The 25,265-nt window shown below is 47.4% G+C and overlaps 1 long non-coding RNA gene across 2 annotated transcripts in view; it reads right to left on the bottom strand.

Annotated features, from left to right (window-relative positions):
- LOC146355300 (uncharacterized) overlaps window positions 1-21,216 on the bottom strand; it is a 32,905-nt gene extending 11,689 nt beyond the window's left edge. The window contains exons 1-2 of one of the 2 annotated variants that reach the window (XR_014787143.1): window positions 21,070-21,166; window positions 20,792-20,985 (exon numbers count right to left, since the gene is read on the bottom strand). This is a non-coding gene — a long non-coding RNA (uncharacterized LOC146355300). Of the gene's footprint in view, window positions 1-20,791 lie in introns of both variants that reach the window. The other variant, XR_014787142.1, reaches the window with a different exon arrangement.
- Between the last annotated feature and the right edge of the window lie 4,049 nt (window positions 21,217-25,265).

Genomic DNA, 25,265 nt, shown 5'->3' with positions numbered 1-25,265 from the left:
CACCACACAAGTCAGGAATTTCCTGGAGGGGCCATGTTTTGCAGAATTTGTCTCCCAACAAATATCGGGGAAATTGAAGTCCCCCATTACTACTACATCATGCTTCCTTAAAACATTGGCTATTTGCTTTTCAAAAGTTTCATCCTTGTCTTCTCCTTGATTGCCTTCTCCTTGATTGACAATGGTTTTAAAACATTGTTTCCTGTTCAAACAAGCTGTGCTGCCTGGGTTCAGGTGACATGACAAGAGCCAGCGTGGTGTATGTATGTATGCATGTATGTATGTAATTGATTTATTAGCCACCCATCTGGCCGGCTACCCAGCCACTCCAATACCGTACAATACTAATAACAAATTTACATAATCAACTGAACAAAAAAATAAATAACTAAACAACACTGCTCTAAAAAACCCTAACCCACCCCAAATGCCCGCCTGAACAGCCAGGTTTTTAAAGCCTGGCGGAAGCTGATCAAAGAGAGTGTAGTGGCGAGAGTGTTCGATTAGGAGCCGGGAGATTCGGGTTCTAGTCCCCACTCGGCCATGGAAGCTCACTGGGTGACTTTGGGCCAGTAACAGACTCTCAGCCCAACCTACCTCACAGGGTGGTGGTTGTTGTGAGGATAAAATGGAGAGGAGGACAATGTAAGCCACCTTGGGTTCCTTGCAACAGGAAAAAAGGTGGGATATAAATGCAATAAATAAATAATAAATAAATGACAAGCTGTGGCTGGGTGATTATGAAACTTGCACCTGGCACACGCCGCAGCTTGTTTAGCCTACAATGATCGTTTGAACTAGACCAGGTAGTCGTGCTCCCTTATACACACAGCCCATCTCGCTCAGTACCAGCTCCACTGACGGGCAGTGCCTCTCCTGGGTTCATGTCAGGGCCTTTCCCAGCCCTGCCTGGAAATACCCGGAATTGCATGCGGGACCTTCTGCATGCAGCGCAGGGGCTCTCCAACAGACACGCCGGACACCTCCTGCGACATGCAGGCATTCAGCTGGGAATACTGTCGGTGTCCCCCCGCCCCCCGTCTGGCCCAAGTCTGGTTAATCACAGTCTCAGCCCAATTCTATGGGTTGCTATAATCCCCCGCTCAGTATATCAATGAATACCAGGAGAGGAAGGGGGAGCAGTTTGTGCTGGCAGGAGGAGGACCTAATCCAAATTAGCAGCTAGATATTCTGAAAGGTCCAAGTTTTTTTTTTGGGGGGGGGAAGTGTTTTCTCTTAAAAAAATACTTTTTATTCTATTTTTTAATCTTTATAAATGAAATAAACAGTACCAACAACCCAGTCAATCTCTACAGTTTCCAACAATACAGTATTCCTAAGAGGACACAGCAATAACAAGACAGAGAGAAAAAAAATCAGAAGAAGAAAAAGGAAGAGGAAAGCAAAAGAGAAAATATGAAAAAGTTACTTAAAAGGATTAAATTTAAACTGCATTACACACAAACTTCAAATATCATTCTACTTAGAAATTATACCTATAACATTGCCAATATTACAATTCAGTACAGCATAGGAAGCCAACCTTAAATTTCAGTATCATATCATCAGTCTTATAGCAAGGAAGCAAGCATACAATTTATTTCCACTAACCACATATTGCCCTTCAGTTAATATTTCATAGTAAAGCTCAAAAATTTTGCCAGCCAAAAATATTACTAATCAGTCTCATAATGAAAGTAATAATAATAGTAATAAGGAAGGAAATTAAAAAGGATAAAAAATAATAAATCACTAATATATTTTATACTATCTATATTTTAGATAGTATCATTTCTTGATATAGATATGATTGTGTACATAGCTATATACACAAACAAGAATTTTATATATCATGTCAAATATAAAAAAGAGGAAGTTAAAAAACAACAATAAATATATGTAACCAATCCTCTGCACTGGCATACGGCCTGGCCCTTGTAGCCCAAACAGATCCGAGAAGCAATAATCATTGAAATATTCCCAGCTCGTGAGGGTGGGAAAGAAGTCTTCTGTGCTTTACTTTGTATACCAGCTAGCCAAGCTTCCACCGTTTTATGATTTAAAACCTTTTTCATCTGTCCTTTGAAAAGAATGCAAAATATAGCAGGGTGCTTGATATGATATGGCAAATTCATTTGTCTTGCCTGATTTCTCGCCTTGGTGAATTGCCTTCTTTTATCAGCGACTTCTTTAGTGTATTCTGGAAATAACGTAACTTTATCTTTTGTTGGCCCCCCAAAAAGTTCTTTCATTTCTCTTGCCAAGCACGGAATATGATTTTTGTAGAGACTCTTGCAAATTGAACAGTATAGGCAGTCCCTTTGGTGCCACGAATTGAACCTGGAACATGGTATGCATGCTCAATATCAAGTAAATAATCAGATAGCAGAGCAACTAGCTCATGCAGGAATTTATCCAGGAATTTAAACAGGCTTATATCAGCAGGCAGATCTTTGATACCAAGAATACGCAGGTTTGCTCTATGTGAATGTGCCTCCAGTTGGGAAATTCTAGCACACAGGATATTATGAGAGGCATGCATAGCAGTCTCTTGTGCAGACACCTGGTCCTGGAGGGCATTAACCTTCAATTCCGTCTTTTGCAGAGAGCTATTAATTAAATCCACAGTCCCTTGAAGGGTAGTAATGAAATCTTGGATTGTATCCAGCCTCTGAGCCTGTTCTGCTAATTGAGAAGACAAAGTTTTTATCAAAGCCAACAAATACTAACTAAAATTGGTGCTTGTCAGCCCTGAATTCTCCTCACTACGGAGGAGTTTCATAACAACTCTGGGTAGATGACCGTCTGGAAAACTAACCTTAGAGGCCAGCCCTTCTGCTGCTTTGCAAAAGGAGTTGTTCTTCCAAGATCTTATCCAGATGATACTCTAGCTTCCCCTTTTAGTTCCAGGGGAAGATAAAAAGGGTTTTCAACCTTTTAAAAGCTGTTTGAGGGGGCGACCTGCACAGCCTCCACAGGACACTTGCCAGGGCGACATGGCACCGACCGGAAGTCAAAAGAAAAAATGTGTTTTCTTGAATGCTTCCGTTTTCCCCGGGCTTTCACATCTCTAATCAGGACTAGTCGCATGAATAGCCTTCTCCTCCATTAATGTGTCTATACCCTTTTAAAGCCATACAGTACATGTGGCTTTCACTATATCTTACAGTAACAAATTCCATGGTTCGAGAGTACATGCTGTGTGAAAAGGTACTTTTTTCTGTCTGTCCTAAATCTCCCACCAATCAACTTCATGCGATGGCCCTGGAATCTAGTATTATGAGAGAAGGAGAAAAATGTCTCCCTCTCCATTTTCTCCACACCATGCATAATTTTGTACACCTCTGTCATGTCTCCCCTCACTCACCTTTTCTCTAAAATAAACAGTCCCGGGTATTGTAACCTTTCCTCACAGGGGAGTTGCTCCAGCCCCTTGGTCATTTTACTTGCCCTTTTCTGCACTTTTTCCAGCTCTACAGTATCCTTTTTTAGGTGCAGTGACCAGAACTGTACACAGTATTCTAACTGTGGTCACAACATAGATCTGTATTAAGGGGACTACGATCTTTTTTCCGTTCCTTTTCCAGTTATGCCTAACATGAAATTTGCCTCTTTCACAGCAGCTGCACATTGGGTTGACATTTTCATTGAGCTGTCCACCACAACCCCAAGATCTCTTTCTTGATCAGTCGTTCAAGATGAGGCAGATGGCTGTCCCGCCTCGTCTTGAACGCCTCCAGTGTGGGAGAGCCCACCACTTCCCTAGGTAATTGGTTCCATTGATGTATTGCTCTAACAGTCAGGAAGTTTTTCCTGAACATCAGGAAAACCTTCCTGACTGTTAGAGCAATACAACAATGGAACCAATTCCCTAGGGAGGCGGTGGGCTCTCCCACACTGGAGGCATTCAAGACGAGGCTGGACAGCCATCTGTCAGGGACTTGCTCTGACCATCTGCTCTGACTTGGATTCCTGCACTGAGCAGGGGGTTGGACTCGATGGCCTTGTAGGCCCCTTCCAACCCTACTATTCTATGATTCTACCCCTAGCTCAGATCCCATCACCATATAAAAGAAGTTGGGATTTTTTGCCCCAGTGTGCGTATCACTTTACACTTGCTTATATTGAACTGCATTTGCCATTTGATGCCCATTCTCCTAGTCTGAAGAGATCCTTTTGGAGCCCTTGGCAATCCATTTTTTGTTTTAACCCTACATTACCCTACATTATTTGGAGTCATCAGCAAACTTGGCCACCTCTCTGTTCACTCCTAATTCCAGATCATTTATGAATACGTTGAAAAGGATTGTCCCAATACCAATGGGACCCCACTGTTTACATCCCTTGGTGGGGAGAATTTACCTTTTATTCAAGTTTATTAAAGGTTTTGCTAGTAACTTGGGTAACTTGTAGACTAGCAGTTCAATTCTGTGCATGTTTCCTTGGAAGTAAGCTCTTATTAAATGCAATGGGGCTCAGTCGCCAGTAAGTGTGCATAGGATTGTAGCCTTTGTCACAGGAGATAGTTCTTATTTTGTCCAAGGTTACTGTTAACCTCCAAAAAAGAGAGAGGAAGCAACAGAACAGTTCAAGACTTCTCTAATACTCACATATAATATTCAGAATTCTGTGCTCAAAAATCTTTGTTTATCCTTGACATCTCTCTCTGACTCCTGGCATTTGTACAGTAAAAGGTGTCCCCAACCAGTCGTGTCCAACTCTAGGGTGCGGCGCTCATCCCCGTTTCTAAGCCGAAGAGCCAGCGCTGTCCAAAGACGCTTCCGTGGTCATGTGGCCGGCATGACTGAACACTGAGGTGCACGGAACGCTGCTACCTTTCCCGCCAAGGCGGTACCTATTTATCTACTTGCAATTCCTTGCTTTCGAACTGCTAGGTTGGCAGAAGCTGGGACTGAAGACGGGAGCTCACTCCGTCACGCGGCACTCGGGTCTCGAACTGCTGTGTCCTGCCGACCTTCCAGTCTGCAGTTCAGCGTCTTAACCACTAAGCCACTGCGGCCCTTCATTTGTACAGTAGCTCCACAATATTTTTCTGCTGCGAAAACCATTATCAGTCTGAGTCATACAATGCTGTCTCCTTGAGTGCAAATTAGCAACCACTTGCAGTTTCTGCAAGTGGCAGCAGACCACCTGGTTCACTTCTAATCAGGTTTCTGCCATGTCCTTAACCCTGATAGTTTCATGATGTCATCAGCATTAATATTTTGTTTTTCCAGGAACAAAACGATGCCCCCACACATACCATCAGGAAATACACGAAGGTGGCAGTAGGACACTCATTCTCAGTCTTAATACAACAGAGCAGATATTGTTAGTCCAGCGTGACCACCCAAAAGGCACGATAAAAGAACTTGCTATAGGTCATCGTGAGAATCTTCAGTGGATGACGAAGAAGACAGGGGTTTCTCTGACTAACCAAAATTTCACCGTGAGGAATGCAAAAAAGACAGATGAAGCCCTCTTTGAAATTCAGCTATTCAATAATGGATCGTACTTGATTCAAATAAATGTAACTGTTACTGGTAAGTTCTGAAAAAGGCTCCCCAAGTAAAATTCTTCCCTTGTGTATTTGGGGTATGTTTGACCACAGAGACTGTAAAGATTGTTTGTCTGTATATTGCCTGATCCTATCAAGTCCTACTCAGAGCAAAACTGAAAAGGGCTGAGTGCCACAGTACAAGTTGTCTACCCTGATACAGTAATTCAGGCTGGGGGAACACCAGCACCCTCCTAACTTCTCCACAGCACAGAATCAAGGACCAACTTGTGTCCATGTGCCATGAGCAGAGGTGGGCAACTTGTGGCCCTCCAGATGTTTTGGCCTACAACTTCCATCAGCCCTAGCTGGCATAGCGAATGGTGGGGGATCATGGGAGTTATACGTCCAAACATCTGGAGGGCCACACGTTGCTCGCCCCAGCCTAGAGAAACAATAGAAATGCATGAACATGAGTGTCAATGTCCATAAGCCAAACAGGCTACAAGGATGCTTCTCGAATAGGATGCCAGCTAGATTATGCTAATAAAGCAGTAATAGCCTTCTCAGAGATCTCATCAAGAAAATTGGAGATCTCAAGGGAACGTTTTGTGCAAAGACGGGCATGATAAAGGACAAAGAAGGCAGGGACCTAACAGAAGCAGATGAGATTAAGAAGAGGTGGCAAGAATACACAGAAGAACTATACAGGAAAGATCTGAATGTCCCTGATAGCCATGATAGTGCGGTCACTGAACTTGAGCCGGACATCCTAGAGAGTGAAGTCAAGTGGGCCTTAGGAAGCATTAGTAACAACAAAGCTAGCGGAGATGACAGTATTCCAGCCGAGCTATTTAAAATCCTAAAAGATGATGCTGTTAAAGTGCTGCATTCAATATGCCAACAAATCTGGAACACTCAACAGTGGCCACAAGAGTGGAAAAGGTCAGTTTACATTCCAATTCCAAAGAAGGGCAACGCCAAAGAGTGTTCAAACTACCGCACAATTGCGCTCATTTCACATGCCAGCAAGGTGATGCTCAAAATCCTACAAGCTAGGCTTCAGCAGTATGCGAACCGAGAACTACCGGAAGTACAAGCTGGGTTTCGAAGAGGCAGAGGAACTAGAGATCAAATCGCCAACATTCGCTGCATCATGGAGAAAGCAAGAGAATTCCAGAAAAACGTCTCTTTCTGCTTCATTGACTACGCTAAAGCCTTGGATTGTGTGGATCACAACAAACTGTGGCAAATTCTTAAAGTGATGGGAGTACCAGACCACCTTACCTGTCTCCTGAGAAACCTGTACGAGGGTCAAGAAGCAACAGTAAGAACCAGACATGGAACAACCAAGTGGTTCAAAATTGGGAAAGGAGTACGACAAGGCTGCATATTGTCACCCTGCTTATTTAACTTATATGCAGAGTACATCATGAGAAATGCCGGGTTGGATGAATCAGAGGTCGGAATTAAGATTGCTGGGAGAATTATCAACAACCTCCGATATGCAGACGATACCAGCCTAATGGCAGAAAGCGAAGAGGATCTCAAGAGCCTCTTGTTGAGGGTGAAAGAGGAGAGTGCAAAAGCTGGTTTGAAACTCAACATTAAAAAAACAAAGATCATGGCATCTGGCCCCATCACTTCCTGGCATAGAGAAGGGGAAGAAATGGAAGCAGTGACAGATTTTACTTTCTTGGGCTCCAAGATCACCGCAGACGGTGACTGTAGCCCTGAAATTAAAAGACGCTTGCTCCTTGGGAGGAAAGCTATGGCCAACCTAGACAGCATAGTAAGAAGCAGAGACATCACCTTGCCGACAAAGGTCCGTCTAATCAAAGCTATGATTTTCCCAGTAGTAATGTATGGCTGTGAGAGCTGGACTATAAGGAAGGCTGAGCGCCGAAGAATTGATGCTTTCGAACTGTGGTGCTGGAGAAGACTCTTACGAGTCCCCTGGACTGCAAGGAGGTCAAATCAGTCCATCCTAAAGGAAATCAACCCTGAGTGCTCATTGGAAGGAAAGATAATGAAGCTGAAGCTCCAATATTTTGGCCACCTAATGCAAAGAGAAAACTCCCTGGAAAAGACCCTGATGCTGGGAAAGACTGAAGGCAAAAGGAGAAGGGGACGGCAGAGGATGAGATGGCTAGATAGCATCACGGATGCAATGAATATGAACTTGAGCACGCTCCGGGAGAGAGCACAGGACAGGAAGGCCTGGCGTGCTATGGTCCATGGGGTCACGAAGAGTCGGACACGACTGAACGACTGAACAACAACAACAAAGCCTTCTCAGGCTTTCACAATCAGTTCTTCTGACCTTGTCTTGCCATTTTGTCACCATGAGGTGGAGTGAAGTGCTCTGCTTGTTAAAGTAAGGCCAGTAGTTAATGAACATCAGCAGTGTGGTGCAAGTGTGATAGTGGATCATTTCTAGAAGGCTTGTGGTGGAAGATTCTAGGATATTGCTGCTTCAGGACAGGATACAATATCAGCTCAGGTTTCATATATAGTCCACGTTCAGATGATCACAGGGGTAAAAGAAGCCATAGTGGCTTCTTTTACCTTCTTCATAGAAGCTGCAGTGTGGGTTGCCGTGTCATCCGGTCCCAGTGCATGGTGGGGGTGGCTTCATATCCACCTTACAACTCACAACTTGCAGAAGGGATTGTAGGATGGGTACAAATCCATCCGCGCCATGCACCAGGTTTGAACGATGCTGCAGCATGGGTAATTCTGCTAAACACGGTCGTGCATGCAGTGCACGTGGGGGGGGGGCACAATGGCTTCTTCTACCCCTGTGATCGTCTGAACACCCCCACAGCATACCTGCCTTCCTGTAAAATTCCATCACTGCACTCGGACATGAACAAAACTCGAGATAGGGCTATGGCAGGAATGGTGAACATGTGGCTTGCAGGCTACATCCAGCACTGATGCCTCCTCATCTTACCCCTGGCCTCCCCTTTCTCTTCCCCCGTGCAAAACAATTAGGCTTTTTTTTAAAGCTCCCATTAGTGTTTGTTTGTTTGTTTCATTTTTTTACCACCCAATGGCCAGGGCTCTCTTTTGCCACTTTTCCTCTTTAATGGAGGCTTTTAAAAATCCTAATTGCCTTACCAGGGATCATTTTCTGCGGGGTGCTGCTGGGGAAGAAGGGCTAATCCCTCCCCACGCACTGTGACAACCCCAAATTCCCACCCTCAGGGTAGCGACTGGTTGAGAGGTCTCCAGCCTTTTGGGGCACATGAACACAGTTGGCATTTTGAAAAAATGCCCTGGGCACCACCACGAATTAGCTGCTGTAGGGGGGTTGGCGGATGCCTCAGCCTGGCCTTGCGGGTGCAGTGACATCCATGGGCACTGCATGGAAACCCTTGAAGCAGGCTTCTTTCAAGTCTCCACTGATGCACTTCAATGGACAGATGAGGACAAGAGGCGTCTGGCGAGCGAGAGGGGGAGGGAAGCCGGAGGAGAAAGCACGGGTGTATGAAAGAGAGTATGTATGGTGGCCCTGCCTCTATCCACTTTTGGCTCCAGCCCCATCCACTGCTGGCATGCAACCCCCAGACTGTTTCCCAAGAAGAAACATGGCCCTTGGGTCAAAAACGGTTCCCCATCCCTGGTCTATGGGAACAAGGAATTCCAGGGTGCTGTAGTTTGAAGTGGCCCAGTCCAGATACAGATTTGGCATCGCACTTGCTGCTATTGGTGAAAACTAGCTTAGATATGTGCACCGATTGTCAACTTGTCAAGCTGAGTCAGGCTTAAAGCTAACTTCAGAAGCACCCTTGTTAAGGTCCATCCCCTCCTGAAAGAGCTTTGCACTTCAAAGAACTAACCAACTCTCATGTGGCAAGCTCACTTGCCCCAGTTCCAAGAACACGTTTTTGCACTCACAGCTAGCTCATAGCATTAACAAAACTAATCACCTCCACAAAATACAATAAGTGCTTGTAACCTCACACACTGCAAGGCATATTCCATCACACTTGCATAGGGCGACATGTAAGGGGTGCAGTAGACAGGATATTGTGTATGTATTTATAGGGATGCACTTTGCTATAGGCACTGGAGGCAGACAGCCGCTTTAAAACGTATTTCAGTACGTGATGCACTTACGACCTAGCTCCCATGCATCATCAAACCCCTTCTGAGCAGAAAGGTCAGGTAGAAATTAAATAAGTAAGATCGATAATACTCTCCCTGAGGGCAGATTTTCCCCACACTGCAATAATATCCCTTAACTGTTAAGACTTAACAGTACTCCTGGGCAGAAAAGTAAAGTGCTGCTCTTCGGAACAAACCACTGTGGTGTGCACACACATACAGCCTGTGATGCCAAGTGCCCTAGCCTCCACTCCTGCGTGCTGCCCATCTGTCCCCATGGGCTTTTCCTCCAATGAACACCTACCCTGCCCAGCAAATGCTTCAGTAGTTCAAAACACTTTTGAATATTGAGCAAACATCTGCCTTTTGCTTTCCAGAATTTCCTTTTTCTCCAGCTGTAGCACCCACATCTAATGCAACCTCCCTTGAGACATCCACAGTGCCTCCTCACGGAGATGACAGTAAGTATCGGTAAGGGAGTGGGGAGAAATCTGGTCTTTCCTAAAATTCTTCTTACAGCACATTTCCCTTTTTTTCTGCCTTTTTTAACTAGAGGTAGCAGCAAGACATGAGATCACAACCAATGTCAGGGCAAAGCAAGAAGTGGAAAACATTTAACGGCTTGTCAGTGTAAAATGTCAAGGGTGCTGGAAAGTTAAAGCTTTCTCATCGCAAGGACGCCATGGCGCGCGTGCTCTCTCTCTTGCTTGTAAAATCCAGTGGTTCACATTTGGTCTGCTCCAAAGAAATGCAAAATAAGCCACTCTCATTTGACAAACATTGTGTTGGCCAGGTGAAATTAGGCTTTTGGATTACTTAGCATTTTCTGTTTGTTCATAATTACATAGCTCTCTCGGGGTGCTTCCAGACAGAGCACTCATCGTGCTAATAATCAGAAGGCACTGTGCAACTATTCCATCTTTTCTTTCTTAAAGGAGTATGTGCAGTAAGAAAAAAAGACTGCAGTAGTAGTGGAAAAACGGGAGGGTTATAAATGGAAGACAATGATGCTTGGACACTCTCCCGCCCATAACGTTCCATAATGAGGCATGGTGATGATGCAATATAAATGCCTTGTCTGGAAGCATCCTCAGACAACTATGGCGCAATAAAACTGTATACATCCAGAGGACAATTCTATCTTCCAGATTTGAAAGTTAGCCTGATATACTCACCACTGTGTGGTGTGTGTGTGTGGGTGGCCCGGGGGGCGGGGGATATTAGGATATGAATATCAGGATATATGAAAGACATGATAATACAGAAATCTGCCTAGATGGGGATGTAGATGGAAAACAGTCCATTAAAAGAATGGAACGCAAATGGAATTTTGTGCAAAAGCCTCAAAATTATAGAGGGACATTTACTAGAAAACTGTGCAGTAGAAGAACAAGCTGAATTCTGTTTCATAACTAATGAGCAATGACAGTAAGATTAGCATTTCTCCATGCCTTCCCCATGAATCATGAAAAAGCTTAGCATGCAGGCAGGGGAGCTGAGCTAACCTATCTCAAACCAGTTGCCTTGGTTACATTGGGTCCTTGCAAAATCATGCAGAATAAATATACAAAGTATTTGAATCGTGGGGTTTATTCTGTGGGCACAGTGTAGGCATTCTAGGAACAGAATTTGGATGCAATGCAGAAGCAACACTTAAGTCCTGGCCAAATACCAGACCTAAATGATCTGTACCAATGAGAGTGTTGCATCATTCATCAGCACTTATTTGCTGACGGTGCAGGATATAATTTTTTTTTAATGTAATAAACAAGTTCATCTATCTGTTATTCCTCTAAAATACTGAAACTCTTAACTTTCTGGTTTGCTTTCAGATAAATGCCTCTATATTACTCTGGCCATTCTCCTTGTCATTCTGGTTGTGTTTGCTGTCATTTACTTACTACGAAAGTGCTTCAAGTCTGCCACAAAAGTAGAGTCTGAACTATTTATAAATGACTGACGTCATCAGCAACGGAAGGTGTAGTCTATTAAATGGAAAAGATGGTGGAGATGTCCAATGAGGATGTTTCTATTGCTTTTTGCAGACTAACTTTTTTATTAAATAAAAAAGTATTTTGTTTATCTTTTTTTCTTTTAAAAATTATTTTAAAAATATCTTTTAATATAAACTCATCACATAAAAATATAAATGTAATGCACACTCACAGAAAATAATCAAATTTCAGCTTTGGAATTTAAAGATATTCTATGACGCCAACATATTCAGTAAACTAAATCCCTCCAAAAGGGTCTCCCGCGGGCATGTATTCAGGAACACCTCTATTCACACATGCAAAGAAGGGAGACCAAATTTCAATGGAACGGTCCCTTTTGCTAAGTCCTCGAAGAAGTCTGCTATGATGCATCAAATGCTCTGGCAGAGCTATTTGCCAAACCTTCATTAGCCAACCTTCGAAGTAAAACCTGCACTTGACTTCCAGTGCTGAGTAATTTCGAAACAGGCCACTGCTAACAGGCAGTTTAACAAAACCTTATAGATTATTTTTCTAACAACAGTGTCATAAATGGATAATAAAGCAAGAAGTGGGTCAGGGCGAACAGGTTGAGATAGAATGTCTGAGATTATTCCAACACTCGGAGACCCGAACACATAGACCCTGGAGCATTCCTACCACATGTGCATCCAAGCCAGGTCCCAGCTGGGTCCCACTCCCAGCCTATTGCTGGAAAAGCCTGAGAGGCTGCAGCAGCAGCTACTCTCCCCTGAAGCTCTTTCCCCATGGAACAGGAAGGAAGAGTGGCACATTCACCATCTGGTTTCGGGGAAGGATGGGAGCACATGGGACAGGCTAAGTTGCTTCCTGGGGACACTGACCCTGAGCCAGATCGTCAATCTCAGCAAGCCCAGACAGTTGTAGAGCAGCAACCCAGCATGCATGGGCCCTGCAGTGGCAGACACGACACGCCCGAGAACATGCTGGCCAACAGCAGAGGGTAAAGGGCACTTTGGACTGAGTCACTTATTTTGGTCACTTAGGCGCAGGGTGTGGGCAAGCCAGCACTATTAGGATTGAAAGTTAGGCGGCCGGGAAAAGGGGGGGGGGCTACTGTGGCCTGAAAACCATGCTCTCCAACCTGCGCAGCCTGTAATCTGCAGCAAGCAGGTCTTGGTTCATAAACCAAATTTGGCATCTGTCCTGCAGAGAAGTAGGTACTGCGTCTCAAAAACTTGAACTACCATTGTGTTAAGACTTCGGATTGCGGTGGGGGGCATTGAACGAAGAGGGAGGTACAGGCAGAGAGATTGAGCAAACAGAAATAAATGTTTCTGAGCGTGTGAACGGTGGTTGCAATTTAAGACCCACCCGCTCCGCCCTGCCACACAAACACAGAACACAGCATCCCAGTCATCACAACAGGTCTAAGCACACCTTTGCATCTAAGGCAGCGGATCTGCCGGCGCTGGTGGGTGGTCCTAAGCTTTAAGCGAGCGACTACGCTTCCCCTAGTACCACAGGCATCCATGGCTCCAGAAATGAAAGTGAACCATCACAAATACCCCTATTTGATACCCTGCACACCAAAGAAATGCCTAGGGCACAGCAATGTTGCATTTTGCTGCCTACAACCATCCTGAAAACACACCTGCCACAGCATCTCTGGATTAATCTTTGTTAAGGTACAAACAGAAAGGGAAGAAGTGAAGCGTTAAGCAATGGAGGAAAGAAGATGGGGGTGGGGGTTAGTGTGGTGGGAGAAAGCGAGTTACTGAGCACCGGCCCCTTTTCCATTCTGATCTTCTTGTTCCATCCAAGCCTCTGCCAAAGAATATGGTTGGTGACGACTGCTCTGCAGGTGTTGGTGAGGTGCTGGGTCTGCTTCCTCCAGCTCTCCCAGTAGTGCAGAGGGGTGCTCTGCAGGGCCTTCTTCTATGCCACGGTGTGGGGTGACCAATGGATCCACTATAGGCCCCACTGGAAAGACAGGTGGGCGAGGTGCATATTCATGCAGAGGAGGAGGACCAGAAGGGGAAGGGAGCGGAAGAAACTGCTGTGGTGGCACGTAGGGATGCGGCGTGCACCGAGCTTGACCTTGGTGGCCTTGCACTGCTGCTTGCAAGTCTGCTGCCAAGCTTCTAAGCACATCCATCACTTGTCAGTGGCAACAGTTCCCTCCCTCACTGCCTGATCAAAGACGAGGTCTGAGACTGCCATGCCTTTGCGCACTGATCTGCGGATGCTCTTAGCTATTGTCGGAGTTGACAAGAAGCCAACAGACACTCACTGGCCCTTCTTCTGTATTCCTTCTCTCTCATTTCCTCGAAAAGATTATATGTGCGCTCCCCTGCCGTTTCAGTGGTTGCTGACCAAGCCTCTTGCAAGTTGCACCCGGTTGGTTTTACGCTTCTTATGGAGTCACACTGCCTGTTGAGCGTTGGTTAGTGGTGGCTCTGTCTCTGCCGGTTCTTCCCTTGGGGGGTTTCTTCTTGACAACGGAAGGAGAAGCCAATCGTGGCTTACCCAGATTTTTCAAGGAGCCGGCTTTGCTCCGCGCAGGGCTCCATAAGCAAGCGTATCGCACCAGTAAAAGTCACTTCACAGAACATACTTCTGTGTGTGTGTGTGTGGGGGGGGGTGTGTTTGTGGAGTGAGCGTCATCTGATGGGCAGGGGCTGCTCAACCCACAAGAGAGGCTCCCCCCTCCAGGCTCTCCCCCCCACCTTTCACCTTCCACAAAATCCCAGGAAGTTTCCTCCTGTTTCGTTACATAAATCACTCTCCGTCTCTCTCTGTCTTTGTCTTCCCCTGCCCCCCAGCATTATTTTCTCCATTCAAGAACAATCACTAAAGGAACACAGTGTTCTCTCTGCCCTGATCTGCCCATGCTGTGATCGATTGAAGCTTCAAAGCATCAACACTAAGGCTTCTAAATGTGTTATTTCAATTCATGGGAATCTAGTAACTTTGGGAATGTGCACTTCAGGGCCAAGCCTCATGAACCACAATTGGAGTTACTTCTGAGTAGACACACATATTTTTGTGCTGGGAAGGACGGGAAACCAGCCCCTTTTCTAACCCAATGCTGTGTAGGATCCAGTGATCGACAGTGGATCTTACTTCTGAATGGCAGTAAACTAAACAACAGAGAATCGCAGCTCTGGCAAAGCACTTTACAGCCTTTAGGGAATTAGTGGTTTAAAATCTGCTATTTCAGTTGAGGGGGATCTCTGTAAATGCTGGTCTGCGCATTCATGGGACAAGCCTCACTAAGCACAATGGGAGTTACTTCTGAGTATACACTAATTGCTTTGTGCTGGGAATCACAAGGATGGGAAACATCCTTTGACTGGGGTCACAGTGAAAGGCACACCCCTTTGGTGGCCAAAACATGGAAGCAATTCAGCCTCATCGACAATGCGGACTTCAAGAGGTAGATTGCCCTTGTGCTGCCCTACTACAAGCTGCCATGTCGCACCACCCTGAGCAGGCGGGTGGTGCCCTCCCAGTACCAGACATGCAAGGAGAAAGTGCTCGCAGACGGTGCACTTCACCTTGGATAGTTGGTCCAGTGAGGGCAGAGCGCACGCTTACTTGTCCCTGATGGCTCACTGGTGGGCAGCCACTGGGACAGTAGAGGCCACACTTCTGGGGCTGGGAAGGATGGGTATTGCTGGGCCATCCTTCATGCACAAGTCATGGACCAGTCTCACATGGAAGGAGAGAATATGGAGGCCATGAGCCGCATGGTGGAGGGCTGGCTGGCCGGGCACCAGCTCACCCGCAGTTACATGGTCCCAGATGGGGGAGCCAACACGATGAAGGCTGTGCATGAGGATGGATTTGACAGCATTCGCTACATTGTGCATATCTTCAAGCTGACATTAAGGGATGCCCTTGGACTGGGCAGCACCAAGGTGTATCCCACCCCCTGTCTGGCATCTGTAATCTGTAATGAGGGCGGCAGTGATGGTGATGATGGTGGCGGAGAAAGTGGCAGCGGCGATGACAGTGGCAGAGGAGGCAGCAAGGTAAGGGGGTTTGTGCGGGGGTGTCCGGGGGGACCCAAAGCGGGGTTCAACATCCAAATCCCGCTTCAGGTTCAGGGCTGAGTCGGGTCAGGGCCCTCCCAAAGCTGCCCGAGGTGAATTGGACTCGCCTCCAAAGCCACAAAGCGGCTTCTGAGTCAGATCGGGCGCTTCCTGCACAGCCCTACTTTTTGGTCCCACCTTTCGGTTTGTCCTTTGGTTTTGGGGAGTTCTTTGCTCCTGACTTCTGGCTTGGCTCCTTATGGAGAGTCATTCTATAGTCAACATCGATGGGAGGTTCAGAATAGGGCTGTGCATGGACCTCCCACTTTGTTTCGCATGCTCAATTGGACGTTCTGAAGCAGCCCGGCTTCACTTTGGAACACAGCAATCCACTTTGCTTCAGATTCGGATCCGAAGCGAGACTCAGATATCCAAATTATTCAGATTTGATGTTTTCCCCTTGACTTGCATGGGAAAACAGAAAGAGCCATAACCTTTTCAGTTTTCTTGATAGATACATGTAATTTGGGGACCTGGTGGGGGTGATCCTACCTGCCAAATTTCAGATGGTTTGGCCCATTCGTTTTTGTGCTAGACACAGATAAAATGTGCTGTTCGCAGAAACTCCAACTGAAGGTCATAAAGGGATGATCAGAGCAGTCAGGTGTTTGAGCGGTGATTAGGAGGAGGTCACTATCCCTAATCTCTGCTGTACATTTCTCTGAAGTGCAAACAACCCCTCCCCCTAGTAATACTTTCCTATTTAGCTTCACAGTGGATGACCACAGGCTCTCTTTGGCTGAATGGAATACACATTACCTGAGAAAACAGGCTGGCAGGCAATATGGCTCATTCAAGCTGCCAAACTCCAGACAGTTTTGCCCAGTAGTTTTTGTGCTGAGCACGATGTGCTGTTCTCAGAAATTCAAACCAAAGGTAATAAACTAAAGGCATCAGATAAGTTAGGAGTTTAAGAGGTGATTAGGAGGAGGTCGCTATCCCTAATCTCTGCTGTTGTTGTTCAGTCGTTCAGTCGTGTCCGACTCTTCGTGACCCCATGGACCATAGCACGCCAGGCCTTCCTGTCCTGCTCTCTCTCCTGGAGTGTGCTTAAGTTCATATTCATTGCATCGGTGTGATGCTATCTAGCCATCTCATCCTCTGCCGTCCCCTTCTCCTTTTGCCTTCAGTCTTTCCCAGCACCAGGGTCTTTTCCAGAGAGTTTTCTCCTTGCATTAGGTGGCCAAAATATTTGAGCTTCAGCTTCAGTGTCTGTCCTTCCAATGAGCACTCAGGGTTGATTTCCTTTAGGAGTGACTCTGCTGTAGGTTGTGCCAAATAAAAATAATATAACCCCTCTCCCCTGGTACTACAGCTTCACACTGGATGACCTCAGGCTGTCTTGGGCAGAATGAGAAAATAGGCTGGCAAGCAGGCTGGCAGAGGAGGCGGAGAGACAGCCATGGGCAAGGGCGCTGGCACATGGCTGGTGGAGAGATATTCATTGAAGACCCTGAGTTTGGAGTTGAACTGGGCCGGAGACAAACAAAACAAGCCCACTAATGGCGCTTGCTAAGTGAAATGCAGAAGACTGAGTTTTGAGTTGAACTGGACCAGAGACAAACAAAACAAGCCCGCTAAGAGGCTTAAATAAAATAATAATAATAATAATAATAATAATAATAAATGTAATGCCATGCCTGACTCAAATAAGAACAAGAAGCCAGTCAAAATAAAGACCTGCTCACTCACCCGAGGGCTTGAGGGTGGGGTATCCCCGCAGGGGCAGGTTGACTTTGAGGAAGTCCAGCTGTTCCACTAAGTCAGCGTCCAAGGAGTGGAGGGTGTCACCACGTCGCCCACCATGGAGAACACTCTCTCGCTTGGGATGCTGGTCCGCGGATAGCTAAATCTTTCCCTGGCCACATTGCAGACATTGCACCGTCATCCTGGAGGTCAGGTTGGGTGCCTCTCCCCACAACCACTGCTTGCAGTGCCTTGGCCCAGAACTCCTGGCCTGTGGTCCTGCTGGGAGTGATATTGGGGAAGGGATGGTGCCCTGTCTCCCTGCCTCCTCCTCCTCTGGCACCTGCCCCAGCCTCTTTGCCCATGCCCCCCTCACTTGCCCCACCAGTATTTCCTGCCACCCCATCCGGGAGTTCTCCCCACAAAGGCCATCTTCCAGGCAGTGATCGCACATAGTGGCCAACATGTACGTCCTCTCCCGGCATAGGGGCTCTATCCACTGTGCTAGGCCATCCCTCAGCCTTTTCACCACTTCCCACATGTGGATGTTGCCATTTTAAAAAGGGTGACTCCCTGCAAGAAGAGTTGGCGCCCATGTCCAGGCCTCAGGAGTTGGTGGCAGCAGCGGCGGCAGCGGAGGTGGCGAGGGCGGCGGCAATGATGGCAGTGGTGGTGGCGATGATGGCGGTAGCGAGGATGGCGGCGGCGAGGTCGGAGATGGTGGCGGCTCAGGTAAGGACCTGGCGTGCTTGGGCCGGGGGCGCCGAACCTCCAAACCACACTGAGTGCTTCAGAGAGCCCTCGACCCACTTTGGGTCGCTTCATGCCCCCTCCGCTTTGCCTCGGAAGGGGCTCAAAGTGACCCGAAGCAGCTCGCTTCGACTCGGGGTTTGGGCCTTGGGCCAAAGCAGTGCACAGCCCTACTGAAAAGCATGACAAAAGCTGGGACCAAAGAGCATGTCAGGATTAAAGGACAAACCAAAAGCCGGAACCAGAAAGCACACTGAATGTCTGGACTGAACCTCACTTAACGCGTTTCCTGGCTGAACATTTCACACTGGGTCTCCCCAGTTCTAGTCAGAAACTCTAACCACTACACTATCTTGATTCTTGCTTTAAATAAGAACACTGATTTTAAAGGCAGTTGGAAGCAGAGAGGCTAAACAAAATGGGGCGGGGGGAGGACAGCTTCAAGATGACAGTATGTGGATACCAACTGATTTGCGTTGGAGCTATAGAGGTGGTAGAAAGCTTCTCTTATGTACATGTACTCATGATGGCCTGTGTTTGGTAGGCTCTGAAATTATCTAAAGTAATGGTAGGGTTGAAATGAGTTAACTTTAGAACAGCAGGGGGGGAAAGAAGTAGTCACAATCTAGCGTCAAAAGCCATTGCCCTTTTCAGAATCTGCCACCCACAAAAACCAGCCCTTTGGCAATCATCCACTTCAGTTCCTACCTCGCTGGGCAGGCCGGCGTGGATCTAGTTCCTCTGCCTCCTTTCATTCCCTTCCTCCCTATTTGCCTGCTTTCATTAGAACAATTTCTCTTGTTCTCTCTACCGGAGGCAGACAGGAGGAACTTCCAGCGCCGCAGCTGGTCAGGCCTGTTCAGTTTCCCTTGCCCTTCTCACTCCCAAACTGGCAGTTGCACATTCAGTCCTGGCCTGTACATGCAGCAGAATGCAGAGGGAAGGGGGCAGAGTCCTGAAGTGGTAGAATGGACTAGAGCGGTGCGCAAAGGGCCTCTCAAAATTCTCCAGCCTATTCGTGGGCCAAGAAATGGCGGGGGGTAGGGCAATTTCACTAAATTTCTCCTAGGGGAGGAGAGATTCTCCAACAGTTCCTCACAGAATGGGCTGACTGTTGGCAGGGGTTGCAACACAGCTTCTTTCTTTTGTCCTCAGAGTTTTTGGTTTATTGCACTGCTTCTGCAGGTAGCAACAGCATCAACTGTGCTGAGGCTTCCACTTTTCTGAGGCAGAATTTTGCATTTCTTCTGGCGGGATTTTTGAGCTTCCCTGATCGCTGCAAGGTGGCCAAGGGTGCTGTGTGTGTTTTCTCTCTCTATCACTCATCTTTCCATTGCTCTGTAGCCTCCCAGGACACCTGCACTTTCTGAACTGGAAAAAATTGCCTCATGATGGCTCTGACTGAAGGGGAGGAAGCTGAGGAGGCTACAGGCTGCCACAGAGATTACTGTACAGTGACATTACTCATGCACACCCCTCAGCCACCTCGTAAGGAAGGCAAGCAGAAGAACCTCAAACCCAGCCCATGACAATTTCTCCAAAATTACTCTTCCTTTGAATTTCTTTTCAAAAGCCATTTCTTTTCTATCAAATTGAATGAGAATGGTTGAAAAAATGTGGGGGAAATTTTTGGCACAGCACCACAAGGTGCTGCGGTGTGCTGTTCTACAGCGGTAGTATGGTCGGTACTGCTTTGCTTTTTGTAGCCCCCCCCCCCCCGTGTTTTTTCCTTCCTACTGTCCACAGCTCAGATGCAAGATCCGAACACCGCCCGTTTCAGCGAAAAGCGGCGGGAAAGGCTAGAAGCCCGCCAGCCCTTCAGCCCGTGATGAGTGACGAAGGCAGGGCGCGGCACCGCGTCCATTCTCCTCTCTAGCGGCGCATGGACCACGCAGTGATCGTGCAGCACCCTCGTGGCAGGAAGAAGAAAGTGGCTGACTCTTGGCCTCACGCCACGTTCTCCTGCACGGAGCTGTTTCGTTCTTAACAAACACATCGCTTTTTCAGGCTTTCACGTCCCCTGAGGCCTTGCTTGCCTTCTGTGTCCTCCGAAGCCTAAAATGACGTTCACCCTCCAGTACTGAGGATGCGAATCCAGCTGAAACAAGAACGCGCCGCCTTTGGGTTTAAATCGCGTCTCAACGGCCATTTGGGGGAAATGGCGTCAGAACATCGCCCAGGGGAGGGGAGGGAATGCCGCCCTGCCAAGCCTTCCAGGCCACGGCGCTCCCACCCCACCGGGAAGGCGCCCTGCTCCAGTCGCCCTTCTGCGGCCGAACCGGCGGCACGCAAAACGGCAGCAGTGTTTCTCGCCGGCAGGACAGCGCGCCTCGACGCACAGGGCCGGCAGCTGCGCTGTGCGCAAAGTGCTTTGCGCGCGCACAGCTTTCGCGAAGGAGACGCGAGTCGGCGCCAAGTCGGAGGAGCGAGTTCTGTCTCAGCTCCGCCGCCCGACCGAAGCACGCAGGACCCCCAAAGACCTTAATTCAGGGCGAAAGGCATATTTTGCCGGAGAACCCGAAATCGGGGAGAGCTCCCTGGCGCCGCCTAACCCGGCCACAACTCGCCCTCGCCGGCGAGAGTCTCGAAATTCACGTCTCCTCGCCGGTGTCAGCTAGCCAGCAAGACCTCGGTCCTCTCGCAGCCCTTACCAGGCCCTTTCTTCCTGTTTCACGCCCCCCCCCCCCATAACGTACCTCTAGAGCATATATCACGTCCTCTTCATGCACATGTAAGATCGGAGCGGCAAAGCCAAATGCTTCAGACGCAGCGTTTTAGGGTCACGAGAGCCGGACACGACTGCACAACAAAATGGCGCCAGCGCGAAGGGAGACTGCTTGCTCCACGCAAGGCCAGCTGGAGCATGAGCGGAGACGCTTTTTTCCCGCAGCTGCAAGAACAGCCAGAGTCCACCTACCCGTCAGAGTCCCTCCCCCGAAGAAGAAGAAGATAGGAGCAAGGGGAATATACCTACCCTGCTCCCTGGCAGGCGCGGCAGAGCGGGGACAGATCCGACCCGCCGCTCACTCCCTGGCAGGCGCGGCAGAGCGGGACCGATCCGTCCCACGCTCTCTCCCTGGCAGGCGCGGCAGAGCGGGGACAGATCCGTCCCGGCGCTATACTCTTGCCCAACACAAGGCGGCGCGAGCGGGTCCCTCAACCTCTGTCTCGCTCCCGCAAAAGGAAAAGAATGATTCCGCCAAGATGCTCTTAAAAATCCGATAGTGAAACGAGGATCTGTTTTCATTGCTGACCTTTTCGCCCTGTGCTGTTTAAAAACAAAAAGCGGGCGGGCGGGGAGAGGAAGAAGTAGTCCAAAGCTCCAGTTGCTTAGAAGAGAGATAAATACAGCAAATAATTTTGTGGCACTTAGGTAAACAGTTCCCCCCTTTGTCACAAAAGTCAGTTACATTTCTACAGGAATGCCTATCCTGGAATCCCTCATCCCAAACCCTCGAGCCCTGGAAACCCCCCCCCCTTTTTAAAAAGTATTTGGTCCTGCAAGATGTGAAGAAAAATAACAGGTCTTTCTTTCAGCACTGAGAAACATCAAGCAGCCTACACAGAAATCGAAAATGAAGAGGAATGGCTCCCTTGCCAAAGGGCATGAATTCCGGGCCCCAGGAGCGTTCTTATTAGTCATCAGAAACAACAGACTCATTGAGGCAATCTCTTCTTTATTACACTTAGCCAGGGCACAATCCTATGCATGTTTAGACACAGGAAAAAGGCCTACAGCGCCCGGCCTCTGACTGGGGCATGCTGGGAGCTGAGGGACTTCTTCCTGCTTAAACATGCATAGGATTGTGCCCTTACACACGTTCCGGTCAGAGCAGACGCAACGAGTTCTTCCGCATCCCCTTTCTGTAGTCTGTGCTGCCCTTTGCCCAACCACCTCTCCACCGTTGCCTGAGCTCACACAAATAGCCTAGTTAATATCATGAGCAATATTCGTGATCATCATGGGTTTTAACCTGTAATGTGGACTTCGGTTTTGTGTGTTTATAAAAAGAGATGGTCACATTTCTGTGAAGGCTGCAGGGTTAAATTATAGTGTTTCTTGTGCTGTGTCCAAGGGTGAAATCCAATGCAACTCTGACATAGAGTAGACCCATTGAAATGAATGGGGCTAAAGTTACTCGCGACTAACTTAAGGTCCGCTCATTTCAGTGGGTCTACTCTGTGTGGGACACCTACTCCACCTGCCAAACAAGTAAGTGGCAGCAATGAGGAGGAAGAGGAGGAACAGCAGGTGGTGACAGTGGTGGGAGAGGGCCCATTGAGGATCTCTTGCCCAAGAGTCCTCAAAAACCTGGAGCTGGCTGGCATTGATTCCAGCCCTGCACGACACCGACATCCCGCGGAAACTTGCTGCAACAAACTCACCTTCTGCTGCTAAACCAAAAGAGAACGAAACAGTGGAATGCTGACCCCAGTGGGAGATTGCAATATTGGTTTGTTTGGGACCTGTAGCCCACTCTATACTATCTCGAAAAGTTGGAGCAGACACCAATTCAAAGCTCAACCTAGAATTCTGACAAGCATTTTTGAGGGGGGCAGACAACTGAAATGGTAAAACTTGTATTAAAACATATTTTACGGATTTGTAAAAAGAAAAGTTGTATCCACTTTGTTGGTTTTTATTTTGGATGCTGCCTTGAGAAGGTTCTGCCCTTAAAGGCATCTTAGAGATACTTTTAGGTAAATTTAGGTTTAAACAGATTAAGGAGAAAATAACAGAAGCTATTCAAGAATGCAATTACAGGCTATTTATTAATAATCCTTCCTGCAACCAGAAGCAATAAAATGGGCAAAAACTGCAAGGAGCACGCTTTTAATTAACTTTGGAGAGGAAGCTTGCTAAAGAGGTTTTATTGAGGTAAGGACTCTCAGTAGCCTCCCCAGGATCATTCGATGGAAATGAGAGGTGAAGCTGAATGTCTTCTGTGTATTGGTGACACTTCAGCCCAGAATGACTTCTCCCAGCAGTTTCATGTAGATGTTGAAAAGCATAGGGGACAAGACGGAATCCTGCAGCACCGCACAAGACAATAGCCCTGCGGTTGTGCAGAAGTCCGTGAGCGCCACCTTCTGAGACGGTTCATCCAGGAAGGGCTGGAACCACCATAATACCATGCATCCAACCCACAAACAATCCAGAAGAATGCCATGGTCAATGGTATCGAAAGCCACTGAGAGGTCCAGGGGAACCAAGAGGGGTGCACCCCCCCATCCATTCTCCAGCATAAGATATCCACTAAGGTGACCAGGGATGTTTCTGCCCCAAACCTGGGTCTGAAACCAGACTGAAATGGATCCAAATAGTCAGCATCATCCTATCACACACGGTTCCCCCCTTTGTCACAAAAGTCAGTTACATTTCTACAGGAATGGCTATCCTGGAATCCCTCATCCCAAACCCTCGAGCCCTGGAAACCCCCCTTTTTTTAAAAAAGTATTTGGTCCTGCAAGATGTGAAGAAAAATAATGGGTCTTTCTTTCAGCACTGAGAAACATCAAGCAGCCTACACAGAAATCGAAATGAAGAGGAATGGCTCCCTTGCCGAAGGGCATGAATTCCGGGCCCCAGGAGCATTCTTATTAGTCATCAGAAACAACAGACTCATTGAGGCAATCTCTTCTTTATTACACTTAGGGCACAATCCTATGCATGTTTAGAGACAGGAAAAAGTCCTACAGCGCCCGGCCTGCTGGCTGGGGCATGCTGGGAGTTGTGGGACTTCTTCCTGCTTAAACATGCATAGGATTGTGCCCTTACACACGTTCAGGTCAGAGCAGACGGAATGAGTTCTTCCGCCTCCCCTTTCTGTAGTCAGTGCTGCCCTTTGTCCAACCACCTCTCCACCATTGCCTGAGCTCACGCAAATAGCCTAGTTAATATCATGAGCAATATTCGTGATCATCATGGGTTCTAACCTATAATGTGGACTTCTGTTTTGTGTGTTTATAAAAAGAGATGGTCACATTTCTGTGAAGGCTGCAGGGTTAAATTATAGTGTTTCTTGTGCTGTTTCCACAAGTTCCCCATACATGTGGCCTATTCAAGACAAGTGTATTCATCAATATGTAGCGCATGTCAGGATTGCACCCAGAGTTTCTATCCTAGTTTTCCATTGTACACTGGCTCCAGAATGGGACCAGTTTCGTAAAGCTACCGAGCCTCTTCTTTCCTTTCACAGAATCTATTCTTTGTCTTCTTATATGGGTGGTTCCAGCTCTGGAAACCCTCGTCCGGCTGCCAAAGGGCGATATCCCCAGCGCTATTTTCCCAGCTCTACGCTGGAGTATATTTGACACTGCTTCCAGCCCTGTGGATGTGCAGACAACCTGTATGATTTGTATCATCCCGTGGATTTACCCCAAATGTACCTTTATGTATTTACCCCAAATTTACCTTTGGGCCATCAGAAATAATACACCCACAGGTCTAGGAGAGTGTCCTCTGTGAGACACTGGACATTGTGTCAGTGAATTGTTTTGGTGAACGCTACTGTAAAGCATACTGTCCCCATGTCAATAATAGCATGTGTGTGTGCGCGCGTGTGTGTGTGTTTGTGCGAGAGAGAGAGAGATGAATAAGGAACTAGGGGTGTGCATCCCACAGTAAGCTTTGCAACACCCCCAACCTCCAGGAAAGCATTCTTTGTGAGATGCCATAGCATCACATCTGCCCAACACTTTACTTGGGTTCAAGATACTGTATTGCCAGCCACCCTGCAAGTAATAGGCCCAGCTAGAGCCCCTGCTGCTATCGTTTAGGTACCGGTCAAAAGCATTTGTGTCTTCCCAGGCTTTTACGAATTGGTAATGTTCGCATTTTTAACTTCAGGAACAAGCCTATGCATGCATAGGATGGCGCCCTCAGAACTCCCATGAGTTAACTGTCTGTTGGAATGGACTATGGCTACTTTACTTCATTATTCTGTATGCTTGATCATTGATGCTATTGTTTCTACCTCTTTGCAAGCAAGTCATCCTAGGAACATAAGCATATATAAATTAAGTTTTATTTGATATAAATAAATTTTATATATAAATAAATAACCCTGCCCAGGACTGACTTCAGCTTTTGGGGGGCAGTATACAATTGCATGTTTAGACAGCAAAATGTCCTACAACCCACAGCATGCTGGGAGTTGTAGGATTTTT

This window comes from Heloderma suspectum, chromosome 2 (assembly GCF_057233095.1).
Source record: "Heloderma suspectum isolate Gila_16-S chromosome 2, 16-S_ref, whole genome shotgun sequence".
Taxonomy (NCBI): domain Eukaryota; kingdom Metazoa; phylum Chordata; class Lepidosauria; order Squamata; family Helodermatidae; genus Heloderma; species Heloderma suspectum.
This window is presented reverse-complemented; position numbering and strand designations above follow the sequence as displayed.